Raw genomic sequence first — 14062 nt, 5'->3', positions numbered from 1 at the left:
GGCTGCGACAAAAGAAAGAAGACGTTAACGTTTATTTGTTGCACTGCACACAACAAACTCGTATGCCAATCGAGAAAAAATTGAAGTAACTATTAGTAGACTATTAGACTTATTTTACACTTTCCTATAAACTACCCAATACTTGTCCCAATACTTGGCCCAGAGTGGGTACGTGCCACTAGGCCACAAGAATCTACATGTACATCTACGTCTGAGTGCGTAGGTTGACAAGACGCTCCTCTTTACTACTGAGCCCACGTGTTAAGCTTCGAATAAGTCAGTCCAGAGTAGATGCATACCTACAAATCAATGCAGTACTATTTTCTGTCACAGATGGGACGGTCATCACAGTGATATTTTGAGAATGTGACACTGACACGTCATCTGCCATGGAGGCAACACCTGCGGACCTCGGCGCCACACCAATGGAGGAGCGATCCGGATCCCCCAAGGCTGAACTTTGGAGTGCTCAGAGCACCTGGTTCCTCATTTTAAAATACAAAGAGCTCAATCCTCTCATTGGGAAAAAAGGCGGCCTTAAGCAAGTTTCATTTATTTTCTCATTGACTTGTTAACGAAAAGTTAAATTTCAACTTTGCTTTGGAACTTGTGAGCATACTTCAGCAGCTTTTAATGTGCTAGAATTGCCCATTTTTAATCTATTACTTTTTTTTTCACAGGACAAAAGAGGCCATGTGGCAAGCAATTGCTCTTATGATCACTACAGAATTCTCAGCTGTGATGACTGAGCTGCAGGTGCAAAATGAATGGAAGAGCCGTTAACGCTCTTATGAGAAGACGAAAACAAAAAACAATTCATCCGGGCACTCGACGGCTTTGTGTGAATATGAAGAGTGAGCGCTGTCGACTATTGCATACAGTCTCGGCAGTCTCTGTATTGCACATACAGTCACGGACTATTGCATTTTGACGGAAGTTTAGTTATCCGCCTTAATCCTGCACATTGTTTTTCAGCAAGTCTCTCGGCGCTAATGATGGCATTGACAACATGGAGCCAGAACTGTCAACGGGCAAATCCCTGCCAAGCCCTGCATCAGCTCCAGTTGTGAATGCACACCAAAAGGATGCCTTGCCAAGAAAAACGAAGGACAGCACATCGTTGAATGCTCTTTCAAAGAATTTAAGGAGGCAAAAGAAGAGCGGGCTGAACGCTTTGACAGAAAAATGGCCCTATTAGAGCGGCTGGTTACAGCTGTTGAGAAGGTTGCCAAAATTGCTCCTAAATAAAAATTTCAAAAAAAAAACACTGATAGTTATGTGTGTGTGTATTGTGTATTATTACCACACAACACAAGACAGCCATACAAAGTAGCCTGGGGCTTGCAGGCCCTAAACGTCTTGATTCTTTATCTTTCACAAATGTCTCAGAAACTATATTTGCAGCATTACACAGAGTGAAGCAAAACTTATCTGCATAAGTACTGCTAGCGGCACAAGGATATGCACTTAAGTGTTTCAGCACTGCTTTTCGGCAATTGCCTTTTGCAGGCACTCGCTGTAGCCTGCCACACTGCGGTCAACAACATGGCCACTGTCCTCATCGTTTCCGACTTCCTCCAAATCCGGGAGTTCCTGCAGCTCTTCGAAGAAATCTCTCTCTTCATTGCATAAGTTGTGGATTACGCATGCGCCTATGATTATAAGGCAGCACTGCTTGCTGCTGGCTGCGTCCACCAAGTACAGCCTGTGAAATTCCAAATGTCACCTCAATGGCAACTCGCTGCTGGTAATGGCACTTGTTATATTTCCTTTTTCAGGAGGGGAAGCTCCGCTGTGTATCCTTGTAAGGTGTCATAAGCCATGGTAGCAACGTATAGGCTGAATCCCCCAGGACGTAACCATTGCTGCATTTCGTTGCTGCAGCTTCAAAAAAGGGGCCTTCGTGGAGCACCCTGGCGTCGTGCGCCGAGCCGGGAAATCCAATGAGCGCACCTATGAACCTGTTCTCATGGTTGCATATGCCTTGCAGGAAACTTTTTTCGGTTGAAGTACGAGTGCGGGGATTCGGTCGGGGTGTTTATCTCTACGTGGCTTCCGTCCACGCAGCCAGTTGTGTTTCATGGCCTCTTCCCAGCGCTCTTTATAAGGAAGCCACCCTTGCTACGTTCTTGCTGTTGCTGGTACGGCCACGCGATCACTTCTTCACTCATGGTATGTAAAAGGTTGAGCACCCTCTCAATGCATGCGTGCACAGATGACTCTGTAACATCAAATCTGTCTGCAATATGCGAAAACAATACAATAAAACTACTGCTTTGCCATGAATGGAGGTTCATCGCTTCTGTCAAACGATGCCGTCTGCACGATGTGTAGGCGTGCAGAGGGCCCGCACATATGTACACCCGGCCACAAAATATTACGGACCATGAAACCGGAGAAAAATCTGAATATTTCCGCAACTTTACAAAGCAGCCTGGTATTGGCAATTCTGGCGTCATCTAGAATATGCTATCAACATTGTCGTATACAGTTCCACTGGCTACTGCCACAGGCTGCTCAGGAATTGAACGTTTTCGGAGATCCCGTGGTCCGTAAACTTTTGTGGCCGGGTGTACATATGTCGAATATGTCTAGAGTTTGTCTGGTAACTCGGCAACTTGGCAGAGTGTTCAAAGAATGAAAGGATGAGCACACCTAGAACACCTTGGTGAAAGAACTATTGTTGCGTAGTGGCTTGCAAAACCATATACAGTAGATTGAAAGGTCAGGCCAAGCTGTCGCTCCTTGGAGTCCTTAAAGGTGAAGAAAGGCGCCGCATGTGGGAACGCAATCTTCACCGTATCGATTGGGCCTTTGGAAGCCACCGACTGCATTTGTGGACTGCACTTCGAGGCAAAGTACATGCTGACGCATTATGTACATATTGAAGGCCGAGAAGTATCTACTAGGCATGGAAGGCCTGCGCTTCGGTCTGACGCGGTATCCACAATCTTGCCGGGTCTTCCGGAGTACCTCTACAAGCAGCCCACATGAAACAGAAAGGCCTCACAAGCAATAGATGAATGCCAGTCATCAAAGAGAACACCCCCGCCATCAGTTGAACAGTCATTGACATTGGAGGCATGTGACAGTGGAAACCTGTGCGAGCTCGAAGACAGACGACCTATATATTCAAACAAATATAAATATATTTTTCTTTATTCACCCAGGGGACCTGAAAAACCAACTGTCTCAGCCGTATGACGCATAAAAATATGGAAATAAATGGCTATTCCGTAAATATTTTCAAAACACACAATTAACCTACAAAAGAAATGTGCTGTGCCTAATGAATAATGTGGCCTACATTCTCCCTAAATGTCAAATTGCTGCCGTTATTAGGCCATAGGGGAAATTTTGCTTGCATTCAATATACTGCCTTGAGAGAAGCAGAAAACGAAGGTATACTAGTTTTTATTTAACGCCTAATTAAGCCACACAGTTCATTTATTCCTGTACCTCATCCCATTCCTGTACGTGATTCCCATTTCTTAGCGATATGAGCTCTGAATTTCGTTCCCTCACGACACAGCGGAAACATGCACATAAGATTTAAAAATTAAAGCAAACTGCAAGCGCCATCCATCTGATTACGTAGCTGTGGCTGCTCCAGGCACGGTCACACTCTAACAGAGCTGCAACGCTGCGTTTCAGCGCAGCCGTCTTGCCGTTCGGCATGCTCCGATGCTGCCGGCCGGCGCGTGCGGCCGTGGCATTCAGGAGAAGGCAACGGTGGCACCATCTGTATTTTCAATAAAAAATTCCTCAGCGCGGAGCCCTCGTTGTACCCAATCTAGTACACTCTAGCTAAGTTGCAGCAGGTGAACCACTTAGTTACTGCGTACTTTGCATTACGAGCAAAGCATAATAATAATAAGAAATGATTAGACCTTCAAATAGATGCACAAGCAAGACACAGTGATGAAACTGAGTAGCACATTCAAGCAAACTCGTTCAGTGTTGCGGCTGTGATGGCTACTGCTTCCATTATTCACCAAGAGCGTTGGACTTTTCGAAGAAATGAACGTTGGTTTGAAGACACTCTGCCAAACCTTGAAGAAAATCATTTCAAGCAAGCCTTCCCTGTGTCGCCCTCTACCTTCAGATATTTGGTGGAATCCTGCAGATCTGTAATGGAGCAGCAAACCACACGATTGAGAACACCTATTACTGTGGAGAAGCAAGTGGTAGTAGGATTGTATAGAATGCGTTCCCATGCAGAGGACAAACCATTGCACACCTTTTTGGCAACTGTAAACATGCTGACAGAGAATACTGCAAGACTATAATTGATCAGCTCGAAGGGGAGCAGCTACATATGATCTGTCGCCAAGAAATGAAATAGCACATGAAGGAGTTCTTTGCTCTAAGTGGCTTCCTCAGGGTATTGCCTCTATTGACAGCTGCCACTTTTGTGTGTCGCCACCAAAGCAGAACACCATAGATTACCACAACTATAAGCACCCGAGTTCCAGCTGTGAAGATTTGTCCAATATATCAGACATGAAATACTCCGCCACTATGCCGACTTCAGCATACTTTCCCCCGTAGAGCCCAGTTGTACAATATTTTAGATGCCTACTAGCGCCACGTATGAAGTTTTGTTGAAGTTGTGCCAGCAGATCCGGCGATAGGGGAGATAACATGGCGGCGTTCTACATTAATCACTAGAGACCTAAGTGCTGTTTTTAGTATATTTTTTTAGTTTTAACGTGAGAGGTGTGATTTACCAAAAAGGCAATGACACAGAGAGCTTGCTGGATGGAAAATTTTAGTTGCCTGTACGCTTGCTTTTCTTTGCTAGTGATTTGATTTTGCGTGTCCAACACGTTGGACACTGGCGCTAAAAGCCACCATCTCGAACGTACTGAAACATCTTCAGTGGATTTAACGCGTGTTCTTGTCGTTATCACGTGGTGTTTTTTGCTTGTCTTTTCTTTATGCAGTGCATGAATGAAATGCCTCTTTTTTTTTGTTCAGGGGACAGGTCTTGTGTCGGACGACACGGCAGAACAGATTCTTCAGCGAGTAGCCCAGGGGAGCTCGCCAGACATCAACTTATCAGATAGCAACGACACGATCATGGACCCGAGGTTTTCTGCGTCCCTTCAGAGTGTGAGACCTGAAGAAGACGAAAGTGGTAATGATGATGGCCCATCCACATCTAGCAGCAAGTCAGATGGGGTGTCCTGGACGCAGCACCAAGGGTAAACATTGTGGCGCAATGTGTCATGTCTCCGTCATCACTGTTTAAGCAATCTTGTGAGAACAGGATTATGCTCTTTCACGCTGATTCATTTTTAAAATTTTAATACAGGCCTGTTCTAATGTGTGTTCTAACTGCTGATTCTGCTGACATACGGATTTCTTGGACTCCTTCGAATACTTCCTTCAAGACGTACCCAAAGAGGTGTACGAAAAAATGGTGTATGCAATGAAAGGAAGCCATGGCGAGCTGTCGGGTCGTTCTTTGAATGTGTCAGCAAAAGTACTTAAGGTACATTGCCGCCTGTAGTATAGTGTCGCCCCCTGTCAGATCTCTGTGTCATCGTACATGTATGTTTTGTAGTTGTTTAGCTAGATGGCGCACCCCCCTTCTGTCATGTGACAAGCTTGGACCAATCGGGAGGTATCATCTAGCGTGTGAAGCCTTTATAAGTAATAAATGGCCGCGGGTCGGCTCGGTCTTCGTTACGGTTTTCATCGGGAGCAGTTAGCTCCGTGTCTCCTTCACTGCGCCGGCGCTAGCCGCGCGTTCGCCCGTCGGGGCCCCCCGCTTGCCTGCCGCTGCCGACACATCTTTTGGCGACGAGGATGGGATTCCCGCAGCGGTTCCGACCGAAGCCCCGGGAAACCAACGAGCTTCGTAAGTGAAGCGACCCTTCCCGTGTCCGGACGGCAGGCAAACGCCGCCGACGCACTTGGCGTCGCGAGGCTTCCGAGCCTAGGCCTTCTCGCCCCCTTTGTTCTTCCTTGCCCCATTCCTGCTGCGAGCTCCGGCTTGTTTTCTGCACCGTCTCCTGCACGCTACCGGGCATGGCGTCTTTCACGGCGAACCTTCCCGTTTTTCTGGAATTGCCCGGGCCACCGTTAAACCCTTGGTATCGCTGGAAAAAAATTTTTCAGGCCCACCTCGAAGCGGCCGGCGGTGGCGACTAGACGGACGCGCGACGAGCGTCCGCGCTCGTCAGCGCTCTCGGGCGTGAAGGACAACGGAAGTACTTTGCAGACGAGGAGCAGGAAGCAGCAAGGCAGTTAACCAGCGCAGCGTCAGCTTCAAGCGAAGCAGCAAGGCAGTCGACCGGCGCAGCGTCATCGTTAAGTGATGCGGTCCCGCCAGCGTCAGAGTTCCAGAAACTCTTGCAGCGGCTTGACCGGCTGTTCGCCGAGTCAACAAATGTCCTGGCGGAAAGGCACGAATTCACCAGTCGAAAGCAGTTCGATGGAGAAGGATTCCTGGAATTCGTGACCGCATTGAAGGAGAAGGCGGTACAGTGCAACTTCGGCACAGCCTACAACGAGCGCGTCCGAGACCAAATTATACATGGGGTAGCGAACGTCAGCGTTCGCGAAAAGTTGCTGGCTCATGGCGAAACCCTGTTCCCTGGACAAGGCAGAAGAAATTGGACGCTCGTTAGAAGCCTTGCATCGAGCGAACCGCGCGTTCGGCTCCGAAAATGTTCAAAGAATCGAGGCATCTCAACTTGGCGTTCCGTCGACGGGCCAAGATGGCCGACTTCTTCCGGGAAGCCGCCAAGATGGCCGACGTAGTCCGGGAGGCCATGAAGATGGCCGACTTCTTCCGAGAAGCCGCCGAGACGACCGACTTCTTCCGAAAAGCCGCCGAGACGACCGACTTCTTTCGAGAAGCCGCCGAGAGGGCCGACATTTCGCACAGGGCTCCTCCGGGAACCGTGGTGCATGCGATCGGTGTGGCAGCACGAAACATATTGCAACGTACAGGAATTGTCCAGCAAGGAACCGGCGGTGCAACGCCTGCCACACGTTGGGCCATTTTGCATCAGTATGCCGAAAAACCCGTACTGTTCAACACGTCTCTTTCGCAGAGACGCTGTCTTCAACTTCCGCAGGGCAGCCGTCTGCGTCTGTCTCGACGGTAAGCGCTTTTGAAACTAAAAAAGATTTGGAAGTTCCGGTCGTAGTGAACGGCATCTCCATGCGACTGCCGGTGGATACGGGAGCGTCTGTCTCATTGATGACGGCCGAAGATTTTGGAAAGCACTTTGGTCGACAGCACAGACTGTCACAAACAGTGGACTTGAAAAATTTCTCCAAGCAACGCATCGACATTCAAGGCCTGTTTAAGCCACTGTCCAGTTTTTCCAAAGGTCATGCTCCATCACGTTCCACGTAACGACTACAGGAACATCACTGCTGGGTTTAGACGCCATCCAACGCTTGGGCATACAGATCGACGGTACGTCGCTGACATGTCGTCTACCATCGCTTCCTTCAGTACAGAGCCCCACAGGTGTGCCTCCGGCTTTTGATCACCTTTCCAGTGACGAGTTGGCCCTCGCCAACAACTTTGTGCACCGAATTCATCGGCAGCAAGATGCGAAACCAGTATCTTCAAAGTTGCGCCGACTACCCCTGGCCCTCCGTGACCAGGTCACACATGAATTGCGACGTCTCGAGGACTGCGACGTCATCGAGCGCGTCGAGGCTACTGAGTGGGTGTCTCCACTCGTGGTGGTGCGCAAGAAGGATGGAACCATGCGGCTCTGTGTAGATCTGCGGGAACAGGACAGTCTTGTGTCTCAAGTTCAAGAAAGGGTCTTGCAGAAACAGTGGCAGACTAAACAGTACGTAGACAAACGTAGAGGTGCTCGGGCGACTCGTATCAAGGTGGGAGACACCGTCAGAATAAGATTTAACAGGAAAGGATTTTTTAAGTACAGTAAACCTCGTAAAGTGAAGGCCCAGATAGGACCATCTACTTTTCGACTCAGTGATGGGCAAACGTGGCATGTGTCTAAATTAACCGTAGTGAAGGATCCAGCAGGTAGTACATTGTGTACAAGTGATGGAAACTTTTTGTACTCATATTCAAACTTGGATAGTCATTCCGATGACTCGTCTGTAGTGACAGCGTCCTTTCATAGGCATCAATTAAGTAGTGCGTCTGACTGTATCACTTCCGAGTCTGCACAGTCAGCAGTCGTCTGTGATTCCGTGAGGGAATCGGTAGCCTCCCAGGACTTGTTGGTACTTAGAGAGGAGCTTCCTGGGCAACCCTCTCCAGCTTTGAGCGATAACCACATTCAATTGTCCAACCAGGGGGAGGTAAATAATAGTGGGACGACTGGGTCTTTAAAGTCGACCGATACGCGTCGCAACCCCCAAAGTTCTTCTGAGGTACACACGCGTCCTCATCGTGACAGAAAACGGCCTCCGTGGCTCGATGATTTTGTTTCTGTAGTGTAGAGTGTATTTCCGTCTTCGAAATGCCACGGCTAAGGGCCTCGTTGTGACATTTAGCAGACAGTCCACATGTTTCATTAACACAGGTATAAAATGTGCTCCTTGTTGCGGTGCAGTGAGTTTTGTGCCGTGATCCTTATCAGACTTTGTTTGAGTGACTGCCTGTGTTTTGGTGCCCAAGACTGGTGCACGTGTATGTGAACTTGGGCAGGGACGGACTGAATTTGTTGCGGACTTTAGTGCGTGCTTTGTGTGCGACTGGTGCACGTGTGTGAACGTGGGGGGGAACGAACTGAAATTGCCTTTGGACTTAAGTGCGCGTCTTGTGTGCGCGTTTCACTGTATGCTTGCTTTGTTTCCAGGGGGGGATGATGTAGTATAGTGTCGCCCCCTGTCAGATCTCTGTGTCATCGTACATGTATGTTTTGTAGTTGTTTAGCTAGATGGCGCACCCCCCTTCTGTCATGTGACAAGCTTGGACCAATCGGGAGGTGTCATCTAGCGTGTGAAGCCTTTATAAGTAATAAACGGCCGCGGGTCGGCTTGGTCTTCGTTCCGGTTTTCATCGGGAGCAGTTAGCTCCGTGTCTCCTTCACTGCGCCGGCGCTAGCCGCGCATTCGCCCGTCGGGGCCCCCCGCTTGCCTGCCGCTGCCGACACAACACCGCCCTTGAAAAAGACGTTTTCTCAATAATAGTGAATTTCATTTTTTTACATTTTAAGAATCTACAGGCATTCAGAATTGTGCTGCTGCAAAAATTATGTCTATATCTGGTTCTGTTCAAAAGTTATGATGTTTCTTACGACTAGCGGCAGACCTCTCTGAAACCGAAACTGACATTTTGTGAAAATGAAACCTACATTTCAATCATTAAAACAAACTTATGTTTGTGCTCAAATAGGCAGGATACATTTAGATTAGTTTGTGGTCAAGTATTTTTAAGGTTGATAACATTGAGCAATGGTGATTGCAATTTTTTTTATTCAAATGGAACAAATTGCCACGTGGGGGTGCACGACGTGTCATCGTGTTTACACTGTGACGACGTGTTGTACTGCTATTTAAAGCTATTGTTTCGCCACTTCAGTTTCCTGGAGTGTTGTCTTACAGAATATAACAAGTTATGGCTAAGTTCCGAGTGAAACAAAGGCCGAAACGCAAGTACTATTGCGATCGGTACACGACGAATGACTCGACGAAGTGCGGCGTGAATGTGGCTGTTTCGGCAAGTGAAGTGAAACTGGGCCAGTTGGAGGAAGACTGTGAAGTGCCACCAGAAGGTGTTGTGCTACAGGAGAACAGGATTATAGATGTCAAAATTCTTTCCTCAGTTTTGGCGTCGCTGGCATGCTCAGAATGCAAAAACATTTCACTGAAGCTTGAGAAGCGTTCACGCCAAGGGGATGTTTTCCATACGCCGTGGTATGAAGTGCATGTCCCTACGAGCATTTGTTTTCCTTATCAAAAAAAGCAACACGTGCAGCTCAAAACAATGCTCGGCTTGCCTACACTATGTGCCAGCTGGGGAAAGAACGTACTGGTGTTGTGACATTTTCGAAGGTTATGAATATGCCACTGCCACTTTGTCATTCCGCCTATGGCAAAGTGAGGCCGCGAAAATTGTCGCATCAAAGTTAATGTTGGATGCTGCTGCAGAAGTGCACCAGCTTGTCAGCAGTAACGAATGTGGCGTATTGGGTGACAGCACTTGGCAAAAGCGTGGGCTCTTCTCTTTGAATGGTTGTCTCTCTCTGATATCAGTGGACACAAGAAAGGTGATTCGTGTGGAAGCAATGTCCACAAAGTGCAAGGCACGTGAAAATATGAAGAAGTATTCCACAAGCATTAAGTTCGAAGAATGGTAGGCGAACCACACTGACTGCCAAGCCAACCACATAGGCACAGGCAGTACTGGTAGCATGAAGACGGTAGGATTGTACCGTATGTTTGAGCGGTCTGAAACGATGCACGACTTGAAGTACATTGATTTTTACAGAGATGGCGACTCGAAAAGCCATGCGGCTGTCAAAAATATGTATGGAACTTGCACTGTGTGCAAACTTGAGTGCATTGGGCACGTGCAAAAGCGTGTCGGATGCCGACTGAGGAAACTGAAAAAGACAACTCGTGGACTCGGAAGCAAAGGGAAGTTGACGGTTATGATCGATAGATTGCAAAATTATTACGGTATCGCAGTCGGCAAATGTGGGGAACCTACAAGCTATGAAGCAGGCCACACTAGCAAGTCTGTTTCACTTCAGTTCCACTGATAGAACTCCTAGACACAGCCTTAGTCCTTTGGGAGTGAAAAGTTGGTGTGCCTACAACCGAGTGAAAGCTCTGGGCACAGGACGTTACAAGCACAGGGATGTTTTTCAAATGACATCTTGAACAAAGTGAAACCTGTGCATGCACACCTCTGTTCTGATGAACTTTTGACAAAATGTCTCTACGGAAGAAGGCAGAACGTGAATGAATGCTTAAACGAGATGCACTGGCAGCATCTTCCTAAAGGTGTCTATGTAGGCCTGCGCATTGTTTGGTTTGGATTATACGATTGTATATGTCACTTCAACAATGGAAATAGTGGCACACTGGACATCTTGAGGCAGGCTGGTGTAGATCCTGGCTACTACAGTGCAGTCCACTTATAACAATATCGAGAAAAACGAAAAGATATGATCATTATAACCAATGATTGCTATATCTGGACTGCAGTTATTTTAAAAAGAAAAATGCTGAACATACCTTTACAGCTCCGAACTCGAATTTGCTACTTGCTCTAAAGAATAGATGATGTCGAAAGTAGGCTGTGAAAAACAAACTTTATTTGTAGCGCCAATGACCGTGTCAAGGGTTAGGCGCACCGAAATAGTCCAAAATCTGCACTTGCTTTTGCAGCAGCTTGAGCTTCACAACCGCGGTGTGCATGGATTCCAGCTGCTGCGCGAACACTGGCGGAAATCCTTTAGCATGCATAAAATCAATTAAGGAGTCGATCGACGACAGTGCACTTCGCGTGGACATCCAGGTCGGAGTCAAGGAGCCACTGTCAATCTCGTCACTGTCGCTGCTGCCGTCGCCACCGTCGGTGACGTCATCGCAGAGCTAGGCAGCACTGTCTGCAGTCAAAAACTACTCCATCAACGCACCGCCTGTGTCACCAGTGGGAACGAGCTCCCAGAGCTCGGTTATGTCAGCGGCTTCCACCGGGGTCTCAGTGGGTTGGGGAAGTTCGTCCTGACGCACAATGCCCGCCTTTTTGAAGCAGTTGTATATGGTTGACTGCTTTACTTCATACCACGCACCATAAACGAAGCGCACTGCTTTCAAAAGGCTGATCTTCAGGTCAGGGGGCCTATCTACATGACCCAACAAGCCAGGAGCTGCGCGGTCAATGGCTAAAATTATCCACTCCAGCATGCGCTGCCGATACAGGACTTTAATGTTGGCGATCATGCCAGCGTCCAACGGCTGCAGGCCTGCCGTAGTATTCGGAGGCAGAAACATCAATTCGACAGATGATAGCTTTGGGCTAACGCTGTGTGCGCTACAGTTGTCAAGTAGCAACACTACTTTTCTTCCTTGGCCTTCAATTATACTGTCGAACTCGAGCAGCCATTCTTCGTACAGGTCGCGGGTCATCCATGCCTTATTATTGCTGCGATAGCGGACCAAGATGTGCTGATTCTTAAAGCATGTTGGCTTCTTTGATCGCCCGATCATGAAAGGCTTGAGACGATGGCTCTCGTCCATGATAACGCACAGCAACACGGTCAACCTAAGTTTCGAGTGCTTCCCGCCGGGGCATCGATCTCCTTTAAGGGCTCATTCACACCGGCGACTTGAGGAGGTCGTGCGACCATTTGCGACTTGCGACCAAAAAGCGATTGAAGGCGACTCATGTTCACACCAGCAAGCCCGGCTGAGCGTGACCCGCAAGTCGCAATCCCGGAGATTATCGTTCTCAGCGAGAACTCTCGGAATCTACACAGTTCGCGTGCACTTCGCTTGTCTGCCGCCACCAGCCATGGATTTTGATTCTAGCGAAGAGGAAGACATCGTCAGTGTGCTGATGTGCTCTGCCATGGTGTCAGTCCTGGCAGCGCGGAAGCCTCCGAAAAAAAAAAAAAAAAAAACGACGCTGGTGGGCGCGCTCGTGTCTCCGTACGCGAGAAGTGGCCGTCCACGCAAGCCGCCTCCTGCTCGAACTCCGCGCGCTTGACGAGGAGTATTATCGAGAGTAAGTTGTAAAGTTCGCGGTGTCTGGGAATCGGGGCATAATGTGTGTGCTTTCTTTTGCTGCTGTTTAGCTTCCTGCGCATGCCGCCCAGCACATTCGACATGTTGCTGGAATTGCTGCGCCCCAGCATCACAAAGGAAGACAGGAACTACAAGCCTGCAGTCCCAGCTCATGATCGCCTAGCCATGACCGTCAGGTAAAATGCATGTCATCTCAAGAATAGTATAAATCACATGTGCATATGCTTTGCATGTAAAGAAGCCACAACACGAGCCATGAACATTGATGTGAGGTCAAAGCAAGTCCGACGCTTTCTTTTTTATACACAAACTGATTTAAGTACACTTTATACGTTGGATTTCTTTTTTCATTAGGCTGGGGGAGATTATTATGGCACTCAAGGTTGTTGCTTGCATGACGGAGCATGCATTGATTTAACGAGAAATAGCAAAGTTCTGTATGGGCGATTGGCGAGGTACATAATTAATAACCTCGGAATAGCACCTTGCGCAGTTGGATTTGGGCAGTAATGTGCTATTATTTTTAAGAAACATTCCTTTGCACCACTTTGAATATATGCCTCAAAAATAGTGCTAGAAAATACATTCGCAGTACAGTTATTCTAAGTTCCCAAAAGCTTTCATAGAATTAGGGCGGAAAAAAAGGTGACCGTATATTCCTATGTCTTAATAAAGAAGTATATTTCATCGGCTTGACAGGTTCTTGGCCACAGGAGAGATGCAACGGGACATGCCGTTCAACTTTCTGGTGGCCAGATCGACTACATGCGGCATTGTGTCAGCAGTGTCCGATGCTCTGTGAACTGTGTTGAAGCCACTGTATCTTCAGCATCCGCAAGGAGCTGATGAATGGCTCAAAGTACGCGATACTTATTTCACTAGGTGTTTCATAAGAATGATTTGTAACGTATTGCTTGTTCGTACTACTTGTTTGGCATATTTAATAAAAGAAACCACATCAAACATTATTTGCCTATATGAAACGGCCATGGAATGGCTCTTATGCTGCAGATATCCGCAGAGTTTGAGGAGCAGTGGAATATGCCATACTGCGTCGGGGTCATTGATGGGAAGCACATGAATGTTGAGTGCCCCGTAAATTCTGGAACCCTTGACCATAACTACAAGGGTTCATTCAGCAAATCACTCCTTGCTGTCTGCGACGCACAATACAGGTGAGACTGGGTCCTTGCATCCCAATCTTTACTCAACGTTAGTGGAAGTGGCATTTCAAGACGGTAAACATCCAGCTCCCTAAGTGTGATGACAGGTTTGTATGTTTATAAAGTATCACGTAGCAGTAAAAAATATCCACCACAGATGGTGATATGCAGAAATACATGTGCATGAGCAC

The sequence above is a fragment of the Dermacentor andersoni genome, chromosome 8, assembly GCF_023375885.2.
Source record: "Dermacentor andersoni chromosome 8, qqDerAnde1_hic_scaffold, whole genome shotgun sequence".
In the NCBI taxonomy this organism is placed as follows: Eukaryota; Metazoa; Arthropoda; class Arachnida; order Ixodida; family Ixodidae; genus Dermacentor; species Dermacentor andersoni.
This window is presented reverse-complemented; position numbering follows the sequence as displayed.